Source organism: Musa acuminata, unplaced genomic scaffold (assembly GCF_036884655.1).
Source record: "Musa acuminata AAA Group cultivar baxijiao unplaced genomic scaffold, Cavendish_Baxijiao_AAA HiC_scaffold_1002, whole genome shotgun sequence".
In the NCBI taxonomy this organism is placed as follows: Eukaryota; Viridiplantae; Streptophyta; class Magnoliopsida; order Zingiberales; family Musaceae; genus Musa; species Musa acuminata.
The window spans coordinates 830-7,148 of NW_027021218.1; the positions used below are offsets into that span (position 1 = coordinate 830).

A 6,319-nucleotide genomic window follows, 5' to 3' on the forward strand; every position below is an offset into this window, starting at 1 on the left:
TTGATTGAGCAAATAGAACTTCTTCAATTAACTTAAACTTTTAACTTAGAGAAATTATTCAAGAGAAATTATTCAAACAAATTATATTATAGAGTTTTATAGAGTAAGTTCTATAGAGTAAGTTCTATTAGTAGTTTAGTATAGAAATTATTTGCAGGATGTCTCATGCGTAGAAATCTATATAATATTGTATTATTCAGAAAATCCATTGATTACTCTTTTCTTGTTTCTTCATAAGAGTTAATATTATGGAGGAAAGGAAGAACAGAGACTATGAATCAATCAATAGATTCAATTCTTCAAAAACATTATTAAGAAACAAAAGAATAGAGTGGTTTGAAACATCAGAGCAAAGGATCCGTTTTGTCATTTCATTTCTACGATATAATATTTTGATTATGTTGACTGGCCAATTTGTATGTTATGGAATAGATCATAATCTTCCTATAAGAGTAAGAAAAAGAACTCAACGGGACCTTATCGCTCTAATTAGACAAAGGAGGGTAAGGTCCCGTTGAGTTCTTTTCTTACTCTTTCATGTCTACAATCCGGTTTATCCGATTACTAGAGAGATGAACCCAACCCAGAATATGAACCGTAAAAGAAAACACCTATTAAACCGATCACAGGAATACCAGTTACAGTACCAACCAGCCAAAGAGGAATCCTTCCAGTAGTATCGGCCATTTCCCCTACTTTCCTCCACATTTTCTCAAATGGTCGTGCTAGAGACAAAACAGTCATGGATAATTATGAGGATGGTATCTTTCCGAATGGGATAAGAGAATTCCTACTATTCTCTTTCTTTCTTTCAATTGAAGAAATAATTGGAAAATAAAACAGCAAGTACAAAAATGAGTAATAAACCCCAGTATAGACTGGTACGATTCAATTCAACATTTTTGTTCATTCGGGTTTGATTGTGTCATAGCTCTATAATTCAAATTAGGTTTATCGTTGGATGAACTGCATTGCTGATATTGACCCCAAAAAAGAAACGGTAGGTACAGCTAGTCCGTGAACAGCCAACCATCGCACTGTAAAAATTGGATAGGTTCGATCTATGGTCATTGGGGGCCTCCTAAAAGGATTTACTAAATTCATCAAGTTGTTCCAAAGAATCAAAACGGCCGGTTATCAATGGAATACCTTGTCGGCTCTCTGTGAAATACTCGTTTGGCCGAGGACTTCCAAACACGTCGTAAGCTAAACCCGTACTGACGAATAACCAACCCGCAATGAATAGGGAAGGTATAGTAATGCTATGAATGACCCAGTATCGAATACTGGTAATAATATCAGCAAAAGAACGTTCTCCCGTGCTTCCAGACATTCTGAGCTCCACAAATTTTTGTACATTCAAAAAAGGGAATCGATTCCTTGAAAGATGGGATCAGTAAATGGAAAACTACTGATATTGCATCTTTGTGAGATCGTCAATTTTGTACCAAAGGTTTATTTCAAGTATACCGAATCAGTATAGCTATCCTTCCTCTGGCACAGCAACGCAGTCTCGATCGGTACCGAAATGCTACATAATTCTTTTCTTCTTTTTTGTTCCTTGTCTATGCATAACTCTATGTTATTCAATAGATCAATAGAAAATTACTCAAATTCCTTATAAGATTTCCATTATTGGATTCATAATAGAAAGTAAAGATCTTGGAAAAGCGTGAATCGATGGTTTCTAATAATTTATGAAGCATATTATAATATTCACACAATTCAATTATATGTATGCGAAATCTATAATAAACCCATTTTTTGGTTAAAAGTTTTTTTGTTCAAATCTTTTTATTTCAAGTAATTGGTTGGTCGTATAATACAATAAATATACTGTAATACAAAATACAATAGTATATACTATATTAGTGAAAGAAACAGAACATGAAAGAAACAGAACCCAGTTGGAACAATCCATATTCGTGATGCAACCGTTATTGTATTAGATCCAAAACAAAGGTTCTTTCTTGACCAAACTAGAAGTATGGAACTCCATGATATGGAAAGACAGAATATAGAATCTAAAAGGATAATGGAAGTTGTTCGTCTTTGAATCGAGTTGGACCTGAAAAAAAAGAATAAAAATATAAAAATGAAAAATAGAGTAAAGGTTTTATTTTTTTCGATAGATCGTGGGACACCTTTTTCTTTTCATTCGAAATATTATGTTATGGGCAATTAAGCAACCTATTACTGTACTGAGTCCAATGAGTTAAAATAAATAAAAGGTAAATAGTATCAGGCCGTTCGTTCCAAAAAGGATTAGATCCTATTGAAATAGAAAGGAAATGATTAAAATGGAATTTTCAAATCCAATTCTTTTATTCCAAAATTACTTAAATTACTTATATTTTATTTAATATTTTATTTAATATTTAAGTATAAGTCCATAAGTAATTTAAGTTTTGAATGAAGTTACACGGCACAGTTCTTAATTACTATTACTTTTACTTATACTTTATATTTTACTTACTTTTACTATTACTTTATTCAACTCACAAATACTTTATTCAACTCACAAATTCCACAATGAATCTGTTGATTCCGAATCATAGGATCGGTCAATGTCACAGCAGATGAATCGAATTTTTCTACCTATGTCACTCTTAGTTAGTCTTATCTATAATGACTGATGAATCCAGAATTTTCAATTGGAACTAAACTAATTCTGTCAATTGATTTTTCTTGCCGTCGTATTTTGTAAAAATTGAAACTTAGGTAAGTGTTTTATCAACATATGTAGCAAAAGAACATATCTAATTTAGCTCTTTCATGCTTACTATAACTAGTTATTTCGGTTTTCTACTGGCTGCTTTAACTATAACCTCAGCTCTATTCATTGGTTTGAACAAGATACGACTTATTTGAAATGAATTGAATGAAAAATTGATAAAAACGAATATTTCTCTGAGATTCCGGGTATTCTATGGTTCTTTCTCACATCAATTGCCAATTCTTGGTCATTGAGATTCACGGATAATTCAGATTAATATTTAGGGATAGATCTTACCTTTCTTTTTATCCCCTTAAACAAACCGAAATGATTGAAGTTTTTCTATTTGGAATCGTCTTAGGTCTAATTCTATACTTTAGCAGGATTATTCGTAACCGCATATTTACAATATAGACGTGGTGATCAGTTGGACCTTTGATTGAGTAATATTTCTTTCTTTTTTTGATTGACCTCCTGCAGGAAGGAGGTCAAATTCAAGTTACAATTCAACTTTTTGTTTTGTTAAATTATTAATTATTTTATTGTGATTCGACATCAAATAAAACCGAATCACGCTCTGTAGGATTTGAACCTACGACATCGGGTTTTGGAGACCCGCGTTCTACCGAACTGAACTAAGAGCGCTTTCTTATCCTTATGACAGGAGATACGACTGTACTGTAAAGAAAAGTAATTTTTCTACCCCCAATACGTCTTGCATACATATAGTATGCAAGACCGAAGATTATGTCCAATTTTAATCGATCTCAATGAATCCCTCGTTACTGCCCATGGGAGAAGTAATAGGTAGGGATGACAGGATTTGAACCCGTGACATTTTGTACCCAAAACAAACGCGCTACCAAGCTGCGCTACATCCCTTTTCAAAATTGTTGTACAGTTTCATTGTACAAATCCCTGTCTTGTTTTCCATATCGTCATTTTCTCCTCCATCTATATACAATTTTCTTGTCATTTCTTCTTTTTGGTTTCATATAATAAAAGAATTATATACATCTGAAACCTAACGTATAAAAAAGTTAATATTTATCAGTAATGCTCAGGAACAAGGGATTAGATTTTTTTTCTTTACAAAAAAGAAAAAAATCTATTGCTTCATTGTACATATCTATTTTAGTTAGGAATCCTGTTTAGTTAGGAATTCCGTGTAAAAAAATACAAATGATCTTGAACTACAGCATCTGACCATATATGTATTACAATCCATAATAGAAGGAGGATTTTCAATGCGAGATATAAAAACATATCTCTCCGTGGCACCTGTGCTAAGTACTCTATGGTTTGGGTCTTTAGCAGGCCTATTGATAGAAATTAATCGGTTATTTCCGGATGCCTTGTCATTCCCCTTTTTTTAATTCTAGTTATTGATTGATATGCGAAGAAATGAAGAAAATTAGAGATACAATTCCACGTGACTAAAATTTCGAATTTCGCCCCTATTTTTTCAGTTCTTTAGGATAGGAAGGAAAAGAAAAAAGTGTATTGAACCTCAGCAAAAATGTGGTAGATCGAAGATCGAATTTTGGAGAACAGAAATGAAAATGTGGATCCAGTCTACGGCGAGTTCACGAAATCATAGCATAGAAAGAAGATATTTAACTTAAATAATAAATAAAATAAATATTAATAAAATATTGAGATTTAGGATAGGAACAATTGAGAGTTAGAAAGAAATTGTATTATTTAATTATTACTCCATTAAATTATTACTTTATTATTCTAGTAAAATTGTTACTCCATTAATATAATATTAATTATCATTATATAATGAAATGATAATTGCAACGAAATACTTAGAAATTCCATTTCTAGTTAGTAACTTCTATCGATTTTTTTTGTTCTTTTCTTCTTCTTCAGCTCGGATCGAAAATAGAAGAGTTAAGCCGATCCAAAATTCAAAGGAGGTTCATGGCCAAGGGTAAAGATGTCAGAGTCATAGTTATTTTGGAATGTACCAGTTGTGCCCGAAATGATGTCAATAAAGAATCGCCAGGTATTTCTAGATATATTACTCAAAAGAATCGACACAATACGCCTGGTCGATTAGAATTGAGAAAATTTTGTCGCTATTGTAACAAGCATACGATTCATGGAGAAATAAAGAAATAGATCGAACAGAACGCGTGTGCGCTCTCGCCAAGGAAGAGGAAGAACTTAACATATATTTAGAAGAACTTAACATATATTTAACATACTTAACATATATTTAACATATATAATATACATAATGTATAATATACATAATGTATAAGATATATAATATACATAATGTATACAAATCAAAGCCTATTTTGGTCGGATCTGAACTGAAGTGAATAAAGAAATAGAATTTTAGAAATAAGGAATAAACCATGGATAAATCCAAGCAATCTTTTCGTAAATCCAAGCGATCTTTTCGTAGGCGTTTGCCCCCAATTGGATCGGGGGATCGAATCGATTATAGAAACATGAGTTTAATTAGTCGATTTATTAGTGAACAAGGAAAAATATTATCTAGGCGGGTGAATAGATTGACTTTGAAACAACAACGATTAATTACTATTGCTATAAAGCAAGCCCGTATTTTATCTTTGTTACCTTTTCTTAATAATGAGAAACAATTTGAGAGAGCCGAGTCGATCCCCAGAACTACTGGTCCTAGAACCAAAAATAAATAGACATACTCTTCAATTGACTCAAAACTCCAATTGTAACTCAAGCTCAGATTGATGTTTTGTTCGAAAAGGCCTAGAATCTAGAGCGGGTTCCTGTGTTATAAGAAACAAAAAATGGAGAAAATTTTTTTTATTGAAACATATTCGTTCATTCCTATTACTATCTTAATTTCTTTTTATTCTATTTTCCCGGAGTTCCTTCTCCGGGGAATTCTGTTTCAATCATTCCTGTACTGTATATTACTTTAGAATCTACTTTATTTGATGATCTTGTTGGAAATCATGTAAAGACAATTCTTATTTGATATAGCTATTTGTGCAGGTATTTTACGATTAAGAAGCAATTGCTTCTTGTACAGATTGTGTATTAATCTACTATAACTATACAATACCTTATTATCACGAGTTACTGCATTTATCCGAGTGATCCACAAACGACGAAAATCCCTCTTTTGCCTGCCTCTATCTCGATGAGAGGAAGCCAAAGCTCTCATTTTCTGTTGAGTAATCGTTCGAGTAAGTCTTGAATGAGCTCCTCTAGAGGTTGATGCAAATAAACGAATTTTTGTTCGACGTCTCCGAGCTGTATATCCCCGTCTAACTCTGGTCATTGAATCAAATTAAACCTTAATGAATAACTAATTGATTTCGATTCTTTCAGTCATCCTTTTCCCCTCTCACGGTCGATTAATAACAAAACGGATTATTCCGATATATAAAATATAAATTCCAATGGCTTTTGCTACTATAACCTTCCTGACCACAATTTTTTATTCCGTCCAGGCATTTCACCTGCAAATAAGAAATTATAATGATACTCAAAAAAAATAGTGGGTTCCATCGTTTCTATGGTTACTTCTTAAACGGTGAGGTCCTCTCTATACACCGGAGCCTCTTCTTTCATTTAACCAAATGGTATTGTGAACTT

General features: G+C 32.4%; 2 non-coding genes across 2 annotated transcripts; both read right to left on the bottom strand.

Annotated features, from left to right (window-relative positions):
* Positions 1-3,287: 3,287 nt before the first annotated feature.
* On the bottom strand, positions 3,288-3,361 carry TRNAW-CCA (transfer RNA tryptophan (anticodon CCA)). Its single transcript has one exon. It is a non-coding gene; the product is annotated as a tRNA-Trp (tRNA).
* Positions 3,362-3,524: 163 nt separating this feature from the next.
* TRNAP-UGG (transfer RNA proline (anticodon UGG)) lies at positions 3,525-3,598 on the bottom strand. The gene has a single exon. It is a non-coding gene; the product is annotated as a tRNA-Pro (tRNA).
* Positions 3,599-6,319: the final 2,721 nt, after the last annotated feature.